Raw genomic sequence first — 23875 nt, 5'->3', positions numbered from 1 at the left:
GCGTGTCAATTTTATAGCCTGCTATTTTGCTGAATTCATTGATGAGGTCTAGAAGTTTTCTGGAGAAAATTTTTGGATCCTCTAAATATAGCTGACCTACTTTTATAATATTTGTTTTTCATTTCTAAGATAAGAATGTTAAAATAGATCCTATGTTGACGACTACCAAATTATCTTTACATTTCTGAGTATCCTTGAATGTATTTCATTACTAAGTCATTTGGTGCATATAGGTTCATAAATATAATTCCTTGATAGTTTGAATATTTTCTTGCCTAAAATATTTTTGTTTCAGTAACATTAATGTCCTTTTTGTAGGATGCAATTGTCAAATATGTACTACTTGTACTTTAAGATGTACCTATTATAAATACTAAGTAATTGTCTTTAAAACTCACTCAGTTGTCCCATAAATTGTAATTAATGCTATTTAGTCTAATTTTTTACTTTCCTTTATAGTTAGTTACCATGAATCCTTTCTTATTATTTCCTATTTTTACTTGTTCTTACTTTTGCTGGATTGATAAAGTTCTTTTCCTTTTTTTCTTTTTAGATATATATGACAGTAGAGTATGTTTTGACATATTTTATATACATATTATATATATATATATTTGGTATATATATTTGGTGTTTGTCTTATTCTAATTAGGATCCCATTCTTTTGGTTGTGCATAATGTGGAGTTTCACTGGTCATGTACTCATATATGAACATGGAATGGTTATGTCTAATTCTTCTCTTTCCTATGGAATTGGATAAAAGTATTTTTTAAAATTTATTTTCCCACTCTGATCATTTTATGTATTTTGCCAGTGCTTACCATGTAGTAATGATTATTTGTAAACCTACATTTCTTTATTAATAGACCTATATTAACTGATGATTTGCCTCCTTCTAACCCAACCAGGGAAAAAGGTTAAGTTTTTCTCTTACTTTAAATCTATTATTATCAAATACCTTTTTGCCATATATGTATAACCACTTCTGATAATGCTGTTATTCACTTATGACATTTGCTGCTAACTAGTTCTTATATTTTTTCTCCCCAAACTTGAAAACTGATAAACAGCCTCAAGTTATTTTAAAAAAACCAGTACAGCAATGTATAAGTGTACCTTTCTCCCCACATCCTCGCCAACACCTGTTGTTGCTTGTATTATTGATAATCGCCATTCTAACTGGGGTGAGATGGAATCTTAAGGTGGTTTTGATTTGCATTTCTCTTATTATTAGAGATGTTGAACATTTTTCCATATGTTTGTTGATTGCTTGTAGATCTTCTTCTGTGAAGTGTCTATTCGTTACTTAGCCCATTTGTCGATTTGCTGGTGGGGCTGCAAATTAGTGCAGCCACTCTGGAAAGCAGTGTGGAGATTCCTTAGAAAACTTGGAATGGAACCACCGTTTGACCCAGCTATCCCACTCCTTGGCCTATACCCAAAGGACTTAAAATCAACATACTACAGAGATACAGCCACATCAATGTTCATAGCTGCTCAGTTCACAATAGCCAGATTGTAGAACCAACCTAGATGTCCTTCAATTGATGAATGGATAAAGAAACTGTGGTATATATATATATACAATGGAATATTACTCAGCCATAAAGAATGATAAAATTATGGCATTTGCAGGCAAATGGATGAAATTGGAGAATATCATGCTAAGTGAGATAAGCCAATCTCAAAAAACCAAAGGTCGAATGATATCGCTAATAAGTGGATGAGGACACATAATGGGGGAGGGAGGGGTTAGTGTTAGGGTTAGAGTTAGGGTTAGGGAGGGGTGCAAGAATGGAGGAAGGAAGGCCTGTATAGAGGGAAAAGAGGGATGGGAGGGGTGGGGGGAAGGGAAAAAATAACAGAATGAATCAAACAACAATACCCTATGTAAATTTATGATTACACAAATGGTATGCCTTTACACCATGTACAAACAGAGAAACAACATGTATCCCATTTATTTACAATAAAAAAAAAAAGTACATGAATGTCCATATTATGGACACACACAAATATATACTATACACACACATACACACACACACAAATACACACATATGAAAGATGAGAGAAAGAATCTGAGTTAAAGATATGATACTGAATTTGAAGCGTTTCCTACACCATTCCCCCAACTCCAGGTATACTAGCTTTTTATATTTGATGCATTTATATAATAAAATGTAGTATTGTCTAACTTCCTGATACCCTGATACATTGCATTATATACTATTACATGTTATATAATTTGATTATATTATTTTAATATGTATTATTAAGTAATAGCTATTTATAATATATACATATTTTTATATATGTGTACACCTTATATGTGTGTGTGTGAATTTGTATTGAGAGAGATTGTGTGTGTGTGTGTGTGTGTGTGTGTGTGTGTATAAGAGGGAGAGAGAGAGAGAAATCTAGAAATGCAGGAGTATTAATGTTAACCTTCAAACAAGTGGGTAAAGAAGATGAGCAAGTGGCCCTTGAGGAACTCTTCTGGGATGCCTTCTGTGTGCTTCTCAGAGGAGACCACAGACTTGAGGTCCTCCTGTTGCTTACAGCTGTTACTTTAACAGTGTACTTTTTATTGGACCTTTTACTTTCTGTTTCTACAGTAGTACACAGGCATGAGGCAGCCAGGTCACTTCCATTCTCTCTCTTCTTGCACTTGTGCTTCTTGAGATTACATCCCAAACAAAATCCTTTCACCCAAGTTTCATTTTAGGCTATCTTTTGGAGGAACCAAAGTTAAGATACTGGCCTTAATTTCAACATGCAAGAATAAACTTAATTACTGTAATTAGTATTAAAGTTGTTCATTTTATAATAGGCAGCAAGGCCAAGGGGCCAAACAGACTGTTTGATGTGTAGGAATCTGAGGTGACACCATGCTCTCAAGGGCAAGATAGGTAGCCAATTAGGACACTTTCTAACTTATATTTACAACCAGAAAAAAGAAATACTAGAGGAAGACTGTTATCAGTGGTTATACTGGAAAATAGCATTCACTCATTTTCTAGACACAGGTCCCATAGGTCAAAGAGGTGACTGGCCCTCTATGAAGAAGAAACTGAAATGCTGCTACTGATATTTAACATAAATATTTTCACCTGCAGTGGAACTGCTAGTCACTTGCAGGTGTAACAGTATATTAGGGAAAGGAGATCACTTCATCTAATTAGGGAAAGAAGAACATAGTGATCCTCATGATATTCTCAATTCATTTCTATTCCTGCAAAAGTCATATGGATCCCGGTGAATGATGATGGGCTACACAAACTAAATACCAAATCCAGATGGAGTTTGGTTTCTTTGCAGATAACTTCTTTATTGAAAGAGGTGAGCACATCCTCTGGTGCCTGGTATGAAGCCACAGAATTGTGTTTATATTCTTTTTAATGCCTAAGGATAGAAATGATCAAAAGTAATTTGCATTTGCATGGGAAGTACAAGAGTCTATGTTCACTCTTATTCCAAGATTACGTTAGTTATGCTTTTTTGTCACAATATTGATTTCAGGGACTTTGATCTTTTGAATAGAATGTCACTGTTGTCCTGGTGTTTAGATAATGTCTGATTATGGATTGTGCATTACACTACCTTAGACTGAGAGACCCACCTGCAGCAGTGAAGGTGTGACAGAGGGCACATGATGATTGGACCCACTCTTTCTACCACGAATTATATGAAGGTACTTATTACAGTCTCAGCTAAAGGCCAGTTTAGGATAACAAACCCACAGAGGCAGCTCTATTCTCCAAAATAGTCTATAGATAGTGATTATTGAACAGAATTGTGTGGTCCCCTAGAGCTGAGTCTGGAACAAACAGTGGGCATGTAATTGACCTTCTTCTCATGACTCTTAATAGTCCACATGCAGATTTTGCAAGTGCCATTTCTACAGTCTTAGGTGTAGGTGGATTAAAGGTCTTAGATTCTAAAGGGTATAGTAAAAGGTCAATTAATCTGAAGCTAAAGTTGCAACTTGGGTCACTCTGGAATCTTTATGTTGGTAGACCAACAACAAGGGAGTTCCTGGCAGGGAGAAATAACCATGCCAGTAGTAGCTACTGATGCTGTTCCAGGAGACATCTATCTAGAACCAGAGCTCCAGTGGGATCAGTTCTGGTGCTCCCAAGCTCAGGGACAAGAGTCAATCGGCACCTGTAGCAACCACCCAAAGTAACCAAGGCACTCAGTTCCTCAGAGTTAGAAGGTTATCTAATGGGGCAACCTCCCTACAGCAGCTGAAGAGTTGACAGAAGCTGTGCAAAAACTGGAAAAGGAGTGGAGAGAGGAGAAAGGAGATAATAAAGTCCAATGTTGGCCTTAGCATTACATGGCGAGAACATTTGCTTGTCCTACTACGTATTGTGTATTTGTTAGGAATTGTGCTGGCCAGCACTTTAAAGAGTCAGGGACAGAGTTTATCAGGGAGCCCTGTAAGCAGGGAATAAAGCAAGTGCTTTCTGTGTCCACCATTGTTCAACTGTGACTACTTCTGGCTTTAACAGCAGCTGAGGCAAAGTCTGCGTGTATGCACTGCCTGCACCCCACCTCAATTACCCTCTGTCTATCTCTTTGCTTTTCTGCCTTAGGACTTTTTTTTTTTTCTTCTTCTTCTTCTTTTTTTGATAGGAAACAGAAACCCTTTTCAGCCTACATACAGGCACAGCTGAGAAATGCAGGGAGATATAGGGACAGTCTGCAGGCAGCAGGGGATGGCAGCTGGTGGGGTTTCTCCCTTCATTCTCCCTTCAGCATAAAAACTCTGAGAGGCATCCTCACAGCTGCAGCCTTCATCATGGACTCTACAGATTTCTCTCCCATCTCTATCTTGTTTCTCCTGCTCCTTTAGTTTTCTTTTCTTTCCAGATTTATTAGATTCAATTGACAAACAAAATTTTATATATTCAAGGTGTACAGTGTGATGTTTGCCTGTACTTGTACATTGTGAAATGAATGGCACAATCAAACTAATTAATATATCCATCATCTCACAGTTGCCTTTCTGTGCATGTGTGTGTGTAAGAATACTTAAGATCTATTCTCCTAGTAAATATCAAGTACATTATGATTGACTATAATCACCATGATGCACACTGGATTTCCATATCTTATTCATCTTACAGTTACAAATTTGGGACCTTTGACCCATATCACCTCATTTTCCCTATTCTCTATCCTTTGGTGACCACCATTCTACTCTCTGATTTTTGTTTAGCTTTTTTGGATCCAACGTATAAGTGAATTATGTAATAATGATCTTTCTGTGTCCCACCTTCACCACTTCATGTAATGTCCCCCAGATTCATTTATGTTATCACAATTAGCAGGATTTCCTTCTTTTTAAAAGGCTGAGTAATTTTCTACTGTTAATACCATTATAAATTCAAATGCCACATTTTCTTCATCCATTTGTCTGTCCATTTGTCTGGTTGTTTCCAGGTTTTTCTCCTGCACTATTCACAAACTCTTATCTGTTCAGAGGGAGACCTTAAGAAGAATATTGGGATTAATCTTTCTCAACAAAATTATCAACCTTTGCCCTTTGGTATTATGTTATTTACTCTTGACCATTTCTCATGGAAAGCATGAGAAACGCAAACCATGATTCCAAACAAATGAATGGAATTCAAGTATTTATTCAATGGTATCTTTTTTCATTTGTTTTGCAAACTCATAAGAAAAAAAATTTTGTGGAATGAAAAAACTCTTTTTTTGTTTGTTTGTTTTGCAAACTCATAAGAAAAAAAAAAATTTGTGGAATGAAAAAACTCAGGGCCACTGGATGGCAGAGGAATGTAAGATGAATGAATCAGTTGCTCTCTTCATGGATCCATTGTGATATTACAAAAGACCAAGAACCTGGATGTGTATCTCATGGCTGCCCTCTCTGACTTCTGTTTTGTCTTTATGTCTTCTTTGCCCCTGTCTTTTCCCCAATTCATATATTTTTCTTTTCTGTGCCTCTTCTCTATTTCTTTTACTTTTGTTTTACTAAAACATTTCTCTTGACATTAAGTAGCTATCACTTTGACCCTTCTCATTCAGCCTATAAATAATTGTATCATCTGGGCCTTTAAAAAATAATTATTTCCCTTTTGTTATTGGTTTCATGGAAGTATTGATTTCTTCTTTCATAGGTTAGTACAGTAATTTTTCAGACAAAATCTAATTTGAGAGCACTTGAGTTACCAGAATTCAGATAGATTTCCCAGTCCTATTTTCAACTTTTCAATATCATGCTAGTGAAGATTTAGACTTAGAAATTTTTACGAATTGGAATTTTTTAAAAAAAGAGATGAATATTTTTGAAACCCCATTATTTTAATGTGGAGAGTGAATTTTCAGCATAGAATTATGTAACATAAGAAACTGAAAGCAAATCATTTCTGTGTAAAGATCCTATAATTATTACTTTCATTGCTGTAGTCACCGACATGTTCTCGCTAAAGGTATTAAGAAATAATTTAGACAATGTTTATGGACAGCTATAATCCCAAATCCTGCAGGAAAAAATATAGCATATGTTCTGTGGCTTTTTAAAATAATTAATTCTTCAATTAAGATTGTACAAGAAATACCTTTAAAGGGGCACATGCTGCAAAAAAAGTTTTGTGGAAAAAGAATGATTTTAGAGAGGGATAAGGAAGAAGGTTGATGCTAAATCTGTGGTCATAACCTAAATGCCCTTTCCAGAAAGAAGAAAAGAAAAAGTTCCTAAAAGTGGAATGTGGTCAAAAATGCAAAATAAACACTGTGGGAATATATATTCACTTTCACCCTCCTCTTCCCCCTTTTTCTTTATTTCTATAAGTTTTCCACAGCATCATTCATTGTGAAACAATAACATTTACAATGAATTGACAGTTTATTTTATGCGTGCTAAGCAGTGTGAGAAATGAAGCTGTTGACTTCAAAGCCTGTACAACTTAAAGCTTCATGTTCATTATGGACTGGGTTTGTACTTTCTTAACTCTGTTCAAAGCCTGCCACCTCCAAACCATTTTCCTAGTTGATCAGCCAAAACTGATTTGTTAAGTGGGTTCACAGCATTCCACAAAGCACAGAAAATAAATTGGAGCTGATTTGGTAGGAAATGTCACTTTTTCTAAAACCAGTTGTAGTTAATAAGGACATAGTGAAGTTATTTCCTCCTAATCAAGCATTTTAGTGCCCCGTAGTTGGGAATGGAAGGACATTTCTATGGCTATTTCTTGGATATTTTTGCCTTGTCTTAATTTCTTGCTTTTCTTTCCGTTTCCTTTTTTTTTTTTTCGTTTTTTTTGATGTATTATGGGGGAACCAATTTCACAAAATCCTGAATTCACAGTTTAATATTAAAATGGGAATTTTCCAATTATTGGATTTGTTTAAAATATTTTACATCGAGTGAGGACAATGTTTATAAGGTATAAATAACTTTAAAGAACCAAACATACAAAGTCTGAAGCATTTGTTTCAATTATTCGCTATCTGATCCATGATCCGTGTTTAATGCCAAGCCAAATCTGCATCCTCTCCTATTTGCTGTTTAGTTGAATGCTCCCTTCTGTTATCTGCAGAACCACTAAGCCCTTATTTACTGCAAGTCTCTTTTTTCACACAGGCTGTATTCTGGATTACATAACTGGTCTGAGTGAACTGTCAGGGCGCAGTGTTCACAGCAAACTGAGTACCCAAACTGAGCCTGGGCTTCTCATCCTCACGTGCTTTTCTTTACTCTCTCCTGGTGCAACTTATCAGTCTGTTGACTTAAGTTGGATCATTTTGTTTAACCACATATATTTAAAATGAACTTTGGACTCAAATAATGCCCGTGTTGTCAAGGCGAGTGCTATTTCCTTTCCCAACGTAGAGAAAGTTGGTTTTGCTGATTTTGTAGTTTGAAAGAAGCCAGACACCCAGCACAACAGAACACCAAAAGCTTTTTGCTTTCTCTGTTAGAGCATTGCCAACTCTGGAATAATATTTCTTTGCATAAATCTTTGGCTAAACTCTTCTGACATGATCTATGACCACATTCTTATTCTCTTTCCCTCAGTAGTATATTTTCTCAGAATACAGACCTCTTATTAGTATCCGTGGTTCAACACTATTCCTGCACTTTCTTTATGAAAGAATTCCATGTTCAGAGCAAGCTTGTGCTGAGGAGATATGAACGGTAATGATGTCCACCCCCCCCAAAAAAAAACTTTGATAGTTGTTAACCCAACCTACATTTTAAAAATAATTTTTGATATTAACTATTTTTATTTGTTACTAATCTATACTTCTGCCCCTTATTTGGAGGACAAAAAAAAAAATCTTTGAAAAGTTGCTGAGACATACTGTGGAATTTTCTAATGCCTATAGATAGCCATAGAAGCACACACAAGAGATTTCTTGGTGGTCACTTTATCTCAAGAAATTTAACATGATTCTAAAATATTTGTCTAGAAAGTGATACTGTAGAATAACCTATTTTTTCTTTTGTGTTGATTATAATGGCAATATGAGTTATAGTATCCTTTTTATTTTTGTTTGTTCAGTTACTTAATAGTGGATGGGATCTTGTTTCCTGGTAAAAGACTATTTGAAGATGCAATAGCTATATTAAAAATTTTAGTAGTGATTTAAAAACATACAAATAATATATTCAGTTAAAATAATAATAACAAGTCTAAAAAGGGAACAAATCTCTTGTGTAGCCCAAAGCTTTATTGTTTGTGAACTCTAGCAGATATTTAGGCAAAGTTAACTCTAAAACACATAAACAAACATGAATAATTACAAACAGAAAGCATTTTTGCCTGAAATTATGTTGTATTTATTTATTTAACCATAGTGTTTTGTCATAAAGTTCTGCAAAAATGTATTCTCTGAGCCAGTGTAAATGCTTCTCATTTGTGTCTGGAATTTGATTAGTGGAATTACCAAGAAGCATGTGGGGTCATTACTTCTCTATAGAGGAACAATATCTTGGTAATGAGAGCTCTGTGCTTTAGGAATGTGCAATTTTTTTTTTTTTTTTTTGGTACCAGGAATCGAACCCAGTGGTGCTTAACCACTAAGCTATATCCCCAGCCCTTTTTATTTTTTATATTGAGACAGGATCTCCCTAAGTTACGTAGGGCCTTTCTAAGTTGTTGAGACTCACTTTGAACTAGCCATCCTCCTGCCTCAAGCACAGGAGTTGCTAAGATTATAGGCATGTGCCACTGCACCAGGTTTAGGAATGTACAAATTTAATAACAAATATTCTTCTAAGAAAACTTTTGATAGAAATAACTCCTGATGTAGGGGATAGTGAATTTCTTATTTTTCTCAATAAGTGATTTTATTGCTGTTACATAAACTCATAAGAATTGTATACATCTGTAGTTCCAGCAATTTGGGAGACTGAGGTAGGAAGATTGCAAGTTTAAGGCAATTTAGTGAAATCCTGTCTCAAAATAAAAAATAAAAAGGGCTGTAGATGTAACTCAGTGACAAAGTACTTTGGGTTCAATCCCAAATATCCGCCCCTGCCTGCTATAAAAAATGAATGTATCATAGGAGTATGAAAATTAATGAATCACTTGACAGTTCATCTTTTGGTTTTATCCAATAAATTGTATGCTTGTGGGAAATGGATCTATAGTATGCATAATTAATTGCAAGTCTAAGGAATAAGCAAAGTTTCCTTCTTTTGTTCCAGCATCATGAGGAAGATTTCTGTCTTATGTGGCTATTATTTGTCTCCTAACTCGTACTAGGAAAGGAGTTGTTTAATAATGCTACTCCAGAGGTTGGTATATGCAAGGTGAGTTTTCCTCTGATTAGCCTGAGGGAGTTCCAGAAGGCCACACCATCTTGGAGATATCATTACAAATGTAGGTGGCAAACTACAGAGCATCAGAGAATAGCAAATTCTGTTTCACATCTTGGGTGTATGGAGAAGAACCAAATTTGAACATAAACGGATCAGTTTAATGAAGGTATTGGGTGATCTAAGCAGAAGTGCTGGCAGTAGCAGGGCCCATTCTTTCCAAGAGCCCATGAGAGTAACTGATCAAAGGCATTGCTTGTAACCATTGAATAGGCAGCATGTTCAAAGAGCAGCTGAAATCCCTAGACAGTGAACAAGATTGCTTCTGGGTAAAATTCAATTTTGTCTGCATTTTCTTAACAATGTGATGCTGGTACATGTATTTTAAATGGACAATGAACCTTGAAGACAATGACATGAAATTTCTTAAATATTTGAGTAACATGTACATAACAAAATTGTTGTTTTGTCCTTAGTGCGTACAAGTCCTTCCTGCATAATCTCTGTCTGGTGGGCAGATCCAAGATCAAGGTGAATATAACCATAACTGAGGCAAAGGAAGTATATAGATCATTACTCCTATCCAGTCTACTTCATGTAAATTAGACTTTCTTGATTTAATTAAGTAATACTTTTCACACATTTATTGCTAAAGGCCACATGGAAGTAGACTAGAGAACACGTGGGTTATTATAGTGCACAAAGGATTCTATGACTAATTTACTACTTTGTTGGGACTTCCTATGATCTGTACTAGCCTTTTAGCCAAAGGATTAATTCAGAAGCTCCTGTCAGCTCTTATAAAAGTTGATAGATCTTTGATATTAGCCTGCTTTCCCAGAGGAATGCCTGAGGAAATTCTTGCTAGAATCACATATTAAGATACAGTGCAATGAAATTGATTTTTCAAGCATATTTCTTATGTAGAAATACCACCTTAGTCAATATTTTTTATTTTAGACAAATTTTAAAATATTTTTGCTTCATCTAACTCAGAGTCTATTGGAGAATTCTCTGATCTCTGGCCAGCTTGAAGTGGAATTGCAAATAGTTTATTATGTTTAGTCACACAATTGAAGACTGGCCAGAGAGACTCAAGGATTGTTGAAGTTCTGGCATTTTGTAATCCAATCTAACAAAATCAATGGATAAAATACCATTAGAATAAACACATAGAACCTGCAAAATAGAGTGGCAATGAACTTATTATTTTGTTTAAGGTCTTCAAAAGGCGCAAGTTTAAAAAAAGAAAATTTAATAAAGTGGCTAGTAAGTGCTATAGCATAAGTGCAAATTTTATGCAATTGTTTTTTTTAATTTTGTCTACAACAATGTTATTTTTCTAGATTAAAATGAAATATAAAACATTTAAGGATCACTCTAGGCAACACCTAAATGATTAGGAACCAAAGTTATTTAGATAGTAATATTGATAAGAACTTATTGATGGTTTTTCTAACGTCAGATCAAAAATATTTTATTTGCTGAAATTTGCAAAGTTTCTTTTTACTAAAAGAATATCTTTGTTGGTCATGATTTTGTTCTATATTAGACATTTAAAATACATTCAGCATTTTTTATATAATAAAGGAAGTGAACTATGTGCCTCAGTTTACTCATCTGTAAAACAGGGACTATAATCATTCCTCTGTTACCATTCTTAAGAATTGATGGGTTAATATTTTTAAGGTGCACAGAATAAGTCTCTATGTGTCTGTTAATCAAGTCAATATATAAATAATTACACATTTCTATGAAAAAGAGGAGTCTTCTTTCCTTTGTCTTTCTTTTCTGTACGCTCCCTTCCCTCCCTCCTTCTCTTCCTTCCTCTTCCTATTTTCTTTCCCTCTTTCTTTTTTATTTTTTCCTTTTTCCAACATATCAGAAGGCCACAGTAGAACTTGTGTTGAGATCATTTTTTATTTGTTTCTTAATTAACAGAGATTTTTTAATAGTTTTATTCTCATGGCACATTTTTTATTCTCTTTTTGTACTATTCATAACACTAAAAAAACATTGTTTTCCATAGAAAATAAATGCATAGAAATCTGAACTGAAAAGCCCAAGATGTAATAATTAAATTATAATTAAATCATGATCTTGAAGATGAATTCAGGAGAAAGGAAATAGTTTGGCGTTTACGGATTTCTTGATGCCCTGAAGTTGGGGCCTGTTTTTCAGAGCTTGTTTGAAGGTGAGAGTGCCCAAGCTTCTTATTGAAGGTAATGGACCCACACGACTGGGAACTTTCCTTTAGGGACCTAAAGGTGATGATGAAAGATCAGATGCCTCTTTGAAAGCACCTCCAAGTCACCTCATTTTAATGTTGAGTGTGTGCACCTTGGGATCACGTTAACATCAGGGTGAATTAGATACCCAGGCTTAAATATCAGGATGAAAGATAATAAAAAAGGAACATCTATTCATTTAGAAATCAACAGTATATAAAATGAATATGTATTCAAAACTCATTATAAAAGATTTGGGTACCATCGTGTCCAATGTAAATACAAAAGGAAACACTGGAAATTGAGTTTCAAAGGATTCGCTTGATCAAGAAAATTAAATTATCATTCACATGAAACATTTCAGGAAAGATGCCAAAGAATATGGTTTGGGAACATCTAATATTTATTTTAATTTAGATTATCTCAGTGCAATACCTTTCTTTCCCAGGACCAGGCTGTTTACAGAGAAAATACAGAATTTCCTACCAATCTGAGGAACAAAAACTTACATATAAATGATTACAAATACAACTAATGATTTAATGAATATCATGCCTGGCATAAAATGCCTGACATTAATACTGTTATATACATATTACATTATATCATGTTATATTATTTTTTGTTCTCTTTATGAAACATTCTTGGCTGGATAATCTTTAACGTAAATACAAATCCCAATTTATGGCAAGTAACCTTGCGCATATCCCATTAAAGCCCAGAGAATTCTTGTGGCAGGCAGGCAGATGCCGCACTGCTAATCTGAAGGCAAGGGGTTCCTTCCCATTGAACACCTGTGCTAGCCTTGGACTCCTCACCAGTGTTCCAGGCAGCGATCAGGAATGACATACTAAGATGAAATCTGTTTCTTGTACCACTGCAAGTTCATTTTTCAACAAGGTATATGAAATACTATTCAATGATTCTTGTTAAAGCATGATAAGCACAACACCTTATTCAGGATCATAGCAATAGATAAAGGGACCACTGCAATGGGGCTTTGCAGTGGAGGAGAGAGATTGGGCTCAACTTCAAATACATCATGGTCAAATGGGAATGTATAGCCAAGGAACAGAGTAGGGATCAGTGGGTGGAAAATTACTAAGAGGTAACATGAGACAGAGTAAAGGGGATTCTGGATAAAACAACAAGAGTGTTGCTGAGGACAAGTCAGGGTGAACAGACATCTCCTGGGGGTGGTAGAGGACAAGAAGTCTGGTCAGCGATCAAGGGCAATCAGATATTGAAGGTGAGGGTTCTTTCAAAACTGACTTATCAGGGGTCTTTGCTAAAATTGATTTTAACAAGGAAGTGCCAGATCTTAAGTTCAAAAGTCTGATGAAATTTTGGTCAAGTGAACAATCTTTGTTAGTATCTATAACTGGGCAGGAGCAGCCAGAGCCCCATCTCAAGTTTTTGAATTAGAAGAATATTATATATTCCTGAGGAAAAAGAAGCAAAAGATAAATCACACTAGGGAGACAGAACTGCCATTCCTATCTTACCATCTTGTGAACCTCTGTGATCCTTCCTCACTGTATAGGAAATACAGTCAATTATTAGAAGAGTTTTCTTCAGGTCAATGTACACAAGTTAATTATGGTCACTAGCCCCAATTAATTTTAGTCTGAAAATAAATGATCTAATTAACATAGCTGAGCAAATATCATGGTGAAGACCAGGCTGCTCCCAGTGATGCCTGCCATGTTCTATTTTGAGATTGTGCTATTCTGGCAAATTCCTTTGTCAGTGGGGATAGAGGGCATAGGAAAGGATTCCCATTATATCCCAAAAGGACTCATTGTAATAGTGTCTTCCAAATCCAGTGCAAGCCTAGTTCAACCCTGGAGGGAATCCATCAGCTTGTAAGCTCCAGGAATTCTGAAGAGAAAATCATGCTTACCTATCCCCTATACCTGATTTAGGTAACCATCGGCTTTCCTGTCTGAATCAGTCCTTCATACTTTATTCCATCTCTCTTGATTCTTTTGAAAATGGACTTCTTTTCTCATCACCTGCTTCTTTAACATTTGATTCTTTATATTTGAATCACTCTTTTATTATCTCTGAGGTGACATTTGCCCCTTTAGATCACCCCTCTACTTCTGCATTACAGCAATGCATCCAAGGGATCTTTCAATCATGTTGACATTCCTGCATTTAAAAAAAAAAATTCTCATATAATTCTTACATAGTAATTGTATATGAAGGTGAAGAAAAAAGTGAAAAAAATCAATTAAGGGAGAAAGAAGATAAAATGAGATTTGTTTTTGTTGAGAGTAAGGAAGAATTTTACTATAGAAAGTATGACAAAACTAAAATTCAGCAACTGAGGAATGAGGCTTCTGAAGAAATGGTTTAAAGAATAATAGATGAGCAGAAACAGTAACAACAACAAAAACTATGATCCATGACCAGCTCTTCCAGAGGGGAAAAAAGAGGAAGATGTTCACATGGGCTGGTTGGAGGGACCCTGAAAACATGCTTGCTGTAAAACACAGCTCTGGTTGGTGTGGCTTGCCAGTGGTTCTCCTTGAAGTTAAGGAAATATGTTCAAATTGCTTGACTGGGAGCTTCAGGGTACTGGGCAGTCTCTTAGGTCTGCCTAAAGCAGGTAAGATGTTTCACTTTTGTTAGATTTCTGTCACTGTGACAAAATAGCAAATATAATCAGTTTATAAGGAAGAAAGGTTTATTTTGATTCAGTTTTAGAGATGGCAGCCCATGGCTGGTTGACTTCATTCATGGTTTGAGAGACTGTGGTGAGGCAGAACATCATGGTGGAAAGCATAAAGTGGAGGAGGTTACTCATCTCATGGTGCCGGGGAGTAAAAAAAAAGAGAGGAAGGGGCTGGAGTCCTAATATTTCTTTTAAGGGTATGACCCCAGTACCTAAATTCCTTCTACTAGGTTCCAACTCCTAAAATTTTTACCACCTCCCAATAGCACTGTAGGCAGGTGACCAAGGCTTTGGAGGATATTTAAGATCCAAAAAAGAAAACCATGTTAACCACAGAAATTCAAATTTCAATGCTTTTTACCACTGGGATTTCTCTAGGTTTTTATTTGGAAAAGGGTTTTGCTGATCAAAGAAAAATAATGCCCCCTGTTTAATGCATTATTCAAATAGAAAAAAAAAAAAGTGGATTTTGCTAAAATCAACTCTATCCCTAAGTCAGAGGAACAGGTGTGTGTGTGTGTAAAATCACTAAGTACAAGCAAGGACTTAGAGACTCAAGAGAGATAGCTTTGGATGAGAATAGGGATGGGGGATTGATAGTCTGGGAGTTGGGGCCTGGGAGAAGCAGAGTGAGGTTGGTGGGGTTGACAGTGGGGTAGTCGGGAGGATGGAGGTGGAGGGGCTCAAGGCAAACTTGACCTGTTCCCAAGATTGCTCTGCAACTCCTTTCCATGCAACTGATTTTGAAAAGTGCCCAACAAATAGCTTTATAAATTAGGAGGTATGGTACAGCGTTCTAAAATGTGCTTCAGGGAACAGTCTCCTGGCTAGCTGGTGTTCACACTGAAGAGAGAGCCTACTGAATTATATTGCCTCGGGGACAGTACATCCCATTCACTGGGCAGAACTAAACAGCCTCTGACAGAGGCTCAGCTTTAATCCCTGCTCCAGCTAAAGAGCAATTTTACTTTGCCTTGGGAAAGCACTAGTTATATAAAATGGGAATTTCAAAAAGACTTTAAAGACACCTCTGGTACTGCCTTATTTGCTCTCTCTGTGTTATCATTTAGACACGGAAGCATTTTCATTTACTATTAGCAAATGGTAAAATAAACAGCTCTTATTATTATCTCATCTGATCTTATTCCTATTACTCAATGTGCTTTTTTGTTTAAAACATTTTTTTTTAGTTATCAATGGACTTTTATTTTATTTATTTATATGTGGTTCTGAGAATCGAACCCAGTGCCTCACACATGCTAGGCAAATGCTCTGCCACTGAGCCACAATCCCAGTCCTCAATGTTTTTTTAAATTATGTAGTGGCAGAACTTGAAGAAATTGTAAAGTTTGTTATCTCTATGCTCCACATATGGTGCTTTCTCTTTTTTTAACATAAAATGAATTTGATTGTTTTTTCTTTCTAAATTTTTTTCTTCTCTTTCTCTCTAAATAGATGTAGGCATTTATTACTTTCATTCATTCATTTCTTGAATATTTGTTAATACCTAAAATGTGTCAAATACTATGCTACAGGATGGACATCCAAGGAGAATCTATATTTCCATGTCAAAATATGAATATCTATTTAGATATAGAAAGTTCGGTAATGGGGTAGTCACAAGAGAGTTTCAAATCTTTTATAGATACAGTAAAAAGGAAACACGTTATACCATTTAGTATTTTTATATTCTTTTTATTATAAAGATTTATAAATATACATAAGTGAAGTTAATAGTTTAATCAATCTAACACCTAGCTTCAATAGTGACGAACAATTATCTATTCTTCTTTCATCTCTGGTCCTAACCCTAACACTTTTCCCTGTGTCTCCCAATCTATTACTTCAAAGTAAATTCTAGAATCGTACCATTTCTTTTGTATATAATATTTAAGCATATATCTGTAAGTGAAAAGTTTTCTTTAACATTATCAGAAAGCCATTATTATACCTAAAAATTAGTATTTTAAAGCAAATTCCAGAAATCATATAATTCATTCATAGATACTTCTGTTTGTATTGCCAGAAATAGGATTTTTAAAAACTTAACAATACCATCTTTACTCTTTAAAAAATAACAGTAATTTTTAAATGTCATTTGTGTTGGATCAGTGGGCAGATTTTCTTATCTTGTAAAAGTCTAGTATTTTCTTATTTTGTAAAAGTCTTTAGTATTTACTTTCCTCAAGTCAAATTCTAAAGGTCCACAATGTATTTGGTGATAGGCCATTTAGATTTTTGCCAGTCTCTCAAATTCCTGCTTCATTGCTATTTTTTGTTGTTGAAGAATAAAGGTTATTTACCATGTAATAATCATCACTACTTTTCTTCTTAAACAAAAATTGTAGGAGGTAGTCATTTGAAGTGAGCTATTGTGCTAGGTCCCAACAGATCTAACCAAATCAAAATAGAGTCACTTAAGTTAAATGCCACAAAATCAAACTGAAACTGTAAAGAATCCGAGAGATCCCAAAGCAGACCAGTGTTTCCTAAAAACAAATTACAGCCTACCTGAATCAGGTTAATAAGGAAGTCCCCTCTGCCTTCACACTTAACAAAGAAGAAACCTGAGGTAATCTGAGGTTAACCAACCAGTTTTATTTATCCTTTCAAATTATTCTGTTTTCCTGTTCCCAGTTTACAAACTCAAATTTTGCTATGGCTCAGAGAGAGTTCTTATTCTCTTTTGAAGAATAGAGGCTTCTCTGATTCATAGATCATGAATAAAATCATTAGATTTATAAATAAATTTGTTGTTATCTTGCCTTTTGGAACTCTTTGCTTGTATTCTCCTGGTGCAACTTAACAAGTTCATTTGTCCTCTGCACCTCGTGTATCATTGGATTCAGAGGCTTTAAGGGCAAAGATACTTCTTAGGTGGTGCTAAACGTTAAGTGGATTTCTCTTTTTGATTAAGTATGGTTGGCTTAAGCCATTCATTTATAAAATTTCTCATTATCTTTTGCTCATGGTGTTAGCAGCCATTGATTATTTTATCTAGGCCCATTCTTTCATTTATTTTACTAATGCTGTAAACTGGCAGGATTCCGATTACATTACTCCTACTGCTTTTATTAGCTATAATTTTTCAACCAAAAAAAGTTATCTTGATTATCTTGAAATATATTTTTTACAGGAAAGGTAGGATATATTATTGATAGTTTACTTTTATTTATTGGTTTTAGAATGCTTAGCCCAGTAGCCACCAATGATAACCAATACATTTTCCCTTTCATTACACATATATAGTTTTTAAAATTCATTTGATACTTCAATAAATTGCAGCCATTATTCTTTATACTTGTATTGTCCCATCTTTGGCAATTGGGAGCCCATTCAATTCTACTTCTCTTGTCATGTTGACTTGAATCCTGTAGCCACTGACTGTTTCCTTGTACTCTGATATTGCAAGAGGTTCCCACATCATATAGTGCACTTCCTGATGCAAACATGGGATCAGTCATCTTTTTTATTTTCAACTAGAACTGGCTTCTTTTTATGGAAAATGGTTCTTAGAGTTGAACACTCAGGCTATAGTTGACACAGATGCAGAATTGGCCAGAGCTAGACTAACGAAGTAAATAAATATGGCTTTTAAAAGAAAAATTAATCATATGCACATAATGATATTTTCAATATGTATTTAAGGTTATAGATTTATTATCTGACCTATTTGATTCCATAAGTATATTTCTTTTCTCTTGAGCTCAAAATTTTGTTTCCTAATGACATTATGTATACTTATTTTCTTTGTAAATTAAATAATATTGTATACTATGCAAATTGTTTATTGTAATTTCAAAATAATTCCAATATGATCACAACCGATGTGATGCTGATGTTTTTTAAATTTATTTTCAGATCTTTTTATCTTTAAGCTGTAGTTCAACAGGGATATAGTACAAGTTTCTGTATTAAACTCACTGGAAATAATTCTCTGTGTATGTGAATTACCTATTGATGCAGAGTTAAGTCTGTGTCTTTTTGTTTTTTAGTTTTAGGAATTATTTTAGAAGTTTGATTTTATTTTATATTAAAATATGAGCAAAATTTCTATTCTTCCCCTTCCCCATCCCTAGATAAAGGGGAATGAAAGGAAGAGAGGGAGGATAAGGATAGTAAAGACAGTGGAATGAGTTAGACACAACTTTTCTATGTACATAGGTGGATACACCACAGTGAATCTCAACATGGTGTGCATACACAAGACTGGGATCCTAATTAGAATAAGATATGTTCTGTTTGTATAAATATATCACAATAGATTCTACTGTTATGTATAACTAAAAAGAAGAAATAAAAATAATAAATATGAGCAAAACTTTTATGAAGCCTCAAAGTAAAACTTAAAAGAAGTTTCACTGCAAGAAGTCTTACATTCAATACTGATCTCCTGTTTCATTCTTCATTTCCCCAAAGAAATCATTTTTATTTGGTTTTTGTTTACTCTTTATTTGGTAAAATATAAACCAATATGTAGATGAATATCAATATTTCCCTGGTTCTTAATTAAATTGTGGCCTATCATACACAATAGTAGTGGCAGTTTTTCTAGAATTTCCTAGAATTGCCATCAATTAGAAACATAATGTTGCTTTTGTACTTTGAAAGGTACAGAAATGTGTTCACTTTGTAAATTTAAAATATTGTTATCATTGTTATACTTGATGTTAATAATTTTCTTCTATTTGTTTTAAGCTGAATTTTCTGGCCCCCATCTAATATAGTAACAATTTACACATTATTTAAACACACTTTGTTGTTTTCAAAACATTTACACTGAAGGAAGATATGAAGAGGAGACCTGTGGCGGTAATCCTTTTTATAGGAGTAGATTCAAGAAAAACTATTCATTTTTATGAATTACAGAATAATGCATTCTAAGACAGTTTTTTTTTTTCCTGGATTGATGTATTTATATAATTTTAAGCTAAAGACTTAGGAAGATAGGTACTTGATTGTGGGAAATCATCCTTATCAAGCAGAAACAGACATGGTTGAGCCATGGGACACTGAGGCCTGATTTCCAGGAACTGGCAGTCAAGGAGGACTGTCCTATATTGCCGGGGGAGTATGTGGCCCTGTGTGGGAGTGGTTTCCCATCTGGTTATATGATACTTCCCTGAGTAAATTGACTCCCCTAACTCCACCCCATCCTGTTCCTCACGGAAGAAGCCCCTTGTGGTCCTGGCCCCTTTTCCTGTGTTAGGTCAGATGTGATATGGCTTGATCTGTCATGCCCCCTCTCATTTGAAAAGAGTATTGGCTCTTGTGTGTTTATTGATTAGATAAGTTTATAGGTAACTGGTTGTTTTACAGCCAACATTGTCCTCTGGCAGTTAACCCTTTTCTCATCCCCACGGGACATGGCAGAAACCCCTACATTTGACTATAATCAAATGTTAAAAAAGTTTGGAAAGAAAATTCTTAATAGCGAGTGGCAGAGTAGTAAGTTATTTATACCTGGGATTGCAAATCTCAGAACTGGTCAGGAGCTAGAAACGAAAATTTATCCAACAACTGACAAAAATAGTTCTGACATATTATATCCTCTTGAAATTTGGTGAAAATGAATGTGCAATTCTGAACTGTAACTGGAAATTACACAAAAATCAAACTTCTCCTATAGATTGTTTTGCTTTGAACTGATTAGGTGCTAATCCAATTTAGAAAGTTTATGGTTTCCCAATGTAACAAAAATAACATAAAACACATGTAACCTGAAAAGAGCAGTCTGGGTCCAGAGGTTGCACTGCATTATCTCCCCTTCCTATGACTATTTAGGAGACATTATAAAAAAGGATTGAATTACAGAAACATATGATACTTGTCAAGTTTTGAGGCATGAACATTGGTCGTATTTGTAAAGCAACAGCAGATTGTTCTTCTGTTTGTAAAAGACATCCACTAAAAGGTCAAAAGGAGAAACAGAAGGTTTTCAAGATGGCGGACTAGAGGAATGCTGCATTTCATGTTGCTCCAGGACTCAGGATTGAAAAGAGGAGATATTGAGAGACTTGGGACCAGCTCAAAGCAGCCGGGTGAGTCTCTCCCGTTGGGGAGGCGTCCCGGATGGGGTGGTAGTCCCGGAACCCAGGGAACTTTGTGAAGTAGAGCTGCCCGGCGAGACACCCCTCCCCCCGCTGGAGCAGTGAACTCGGACAACTGGGAGCATCATAGAGGAGGCCGCTCAGCACAGCGCTGGGACTAGGAGCAACCACTGGGGCTCCGGTGGCTGCCCAGGGGAGGAGCGGCGAGGAGAGCTGTGTGGACTCAGAACATGGGGCCTGCCCTGAGGAGGAGGAGGAGGAGCGTGGCCGCTTGGATTCGGAGTGACTACACCAGAGCTACAGGCGGTTGCCAGAGGAGGAGCTGCACGGCGAGCTGTTTGGACTCAGAGCGACTGCTTCTGAACACCGGGGCCTGCCCTGAAGAGGAGGAGGAGAAGGAGGAGGAGCGTGGCGGGTCATTTGGACTCGCAGTGACTGCACTAGAGCTCCAGGCGGCGGCTCAGAGGAGGAGGCGATTAGTGAGTGGTTTGGACTTAAAGCGACCGCTCCTGAACACAGGGGGGTTGCCTGGAGGAGGAGCGCTATGGGTTGCTTGATCTTGAGTGGCCGCACCAGAGCTCCGGGCGGCTGCCCAGAGGAGGCGTACAGCGGGTCATGTGGATTCAGAGACACTCAGAGCGACCGCTCCTGAACACCCGGGGGGTTACCCGAAGGAGGAGGACGAACGGGGCGGGTCACTTCAACTCAGAGTGATTGCCCAGGGCAACGGGTGGTTGGAGGGAGGAGGAGGCACACAGTGAGTTGCTTGGACTCCTAGTGAATGCACCAGATTACGGGCGGCTGTCTGGAGGAAGAGGTGTGTGGCGGGTCTCTGGGAATAAGAGAATTGTATGGGGCCCCAGGTGGCTGCTCAGAGGAGGGGTCGCATAGCCAGGCGATTCGGAGCAGAGCAGGGTCCCAGGATCTAGGAGGCTTCTGGGTGGAAGAGCCACACAGAGACACACTTAGGGGTGGAGCAAAGGTTCCAGGACTGCGGGCAGATTTTCTGAGGAGGGGCAGCCTAAGGAGATTCATCTGCGCAGTGTGAGGCTCCCAGTCTCAGGAGGTAGGGCCGGGCCCCTGGGAACTTTGCAGAGGAAGGCAGCCCAGCCCAGGCGGTAGCTGTAAATTGAGGGGAACCTCTAGGAGGGGAACTGACCAGCGAAACCTCCCCACTGAGTGAGTCTTCCCTGCCGGGTGAGGTTTCCCCACAAGGATGGTAAAACAAGAGACACAGGCCCAAACAAGCTTTGCCTCGCCCGCAGCCTACTTCCCCTTTGAATGACCATTTGTCAACAAGTGGAGGCACCTCTGCCCACTAGCAGGGAATATACCCCACCTGAAGGCCACCACACCTAGAGAGGCAGCTTCCTTGTGGAGCACTGCATTATCAACTTCCTCCAAGACTTCAGCCTACTGAAGGCTAAGAGGGGATATATATAGAAATCTTCAAGGACATTGTAAGTCAATAGAGGAAATCTGCAATATCTCAGGGGTCCACTGATACCGGAACAATATGAGAAAACAAGGAAAGAAAATGCCGCAAACAAATCTAGATGTTACATCAATAAAACCCAATGACAGCATGGCAGAAGAAATGACAGAAAAGGAGTTCAGAATGTACATAATTAAAATGATCAGGGAAGCAACCGATGAGATGAAAGAGCAAATGCACAAACTGAATGATGAGATGAAAGAGCAAATGCAGACATTGAATGATCGCACCAATCAAGAGTTAAAAGAGCAAATACAGGAAGCAAAAGATCATTTCAATAAAGAGTTAGAGATATTGGAAAAAAAACAAACAGAAATCCTTGAAATGAAGGAAACAATAAACCAAATTAAGAACTCCATAGAAAGCATATCCAGTAGGATAGAACACCTGGAAGATAGAACCTCAGACATTGAAGACAAAATATTTAACCTTGAAAACAAAGTTGAACAAACAGAGAAGATGGTAAGAAATCATGAACAGAATCTACAAGAACTATGGGATATCATGAAAAGGCCAAATTTAAGAATTATTTGGATTGAGGAAGGCCTAGAGAAATAAACCAAAGGAATGAACAATCTATTCAAAGAAATAATATCAGAAAATTTCCCAAATCTGAAGAATGAAATGGAAAATCAAGTTCAAGAGGCTTACAGGACTCCAAATACACAAAATTACAACAGACACATACCAAGGCACATTATAATGAAAATACCTAACATACAAAATAAAGACAGAATTTTAAAGGCTGTGAGAGAAAAGAACCAAATTACATTCAGGGGGAAACCAATACGGATATCAGCAGATTTTTCAATCCAGACCCTAAAAGCTAGAAAGGCCTGGAACAACATTTTTCAAGCCCTAAAAGAAAATGGATGCCAACCAAGAATCTTATACCCAGCAAAACTTACCTTCAAATTTGACGATGAAATAAAATCCTTCCATGATAAACAAAAGCTAAAAGAATTTACAAAAAGAAAGCCAGCATTACAGAACATTCTCAGCAAAATATTCCATGAGGAAGAGATGAAAAACAAAGAAGCAAATCAGCAAAGGGAGGAATTATCCTAAAGGAATTGTCAAATAAGGAGGAAACAAGTTGTGTCAAACAAATAAATAAAATTTAAAAAATGAACCAAATGACCGGGAAACCAAATCATATCTCAATAATAACCCTGAATGTTAATGGCCTGAATTCATCAATCAAAAGACATACTGGCAGATTGGATTATAAAGAAAGATTCAACAATATGTTGCCTACAGGAGACTCACCTCATAGAAAAAGATACCCATAGACTAAAAGTGAAAGGATGGGGAAAAACATACCATGCACATGGACTCAGCAAAAAAGCTGGAGTATCCATCCTCATTTCAGATAATGTGGACTTCAACCAAAGTTAGTCAGAAGGGATAAAGAAGGTCATTTCATACTGCTTAAGGGAAGCATAAATCAGCAAGATATAACAATCATAAACATCTATGCCCCAAACAGTAGCTCATCCATGTATGTCAAAGAACTCCTTCTCAATTTCAGAAACCAAATAGGCCATAACACAATAATACTAGGTGATTTTAACACGCCTCTCTCACCACTGGACAGATCTTCCAGACAAAAATTGAACAAAGAA

Source organism: Sciurus vulgaris (assembly GCF_902686455.1).
Source record: "Sciurus vulgaris genome assembly, chromosome: 1".
NCBI classification, from domain to species: domain Eukaryota; kingdom Metazoa; phylum Chordata; class Mammalia; order Rodentia; family Sciuridae; genus Sciurus; species Sciurus vulgaris.
This window is presented reverse-complemented; position numbering follows the sequence as displayed.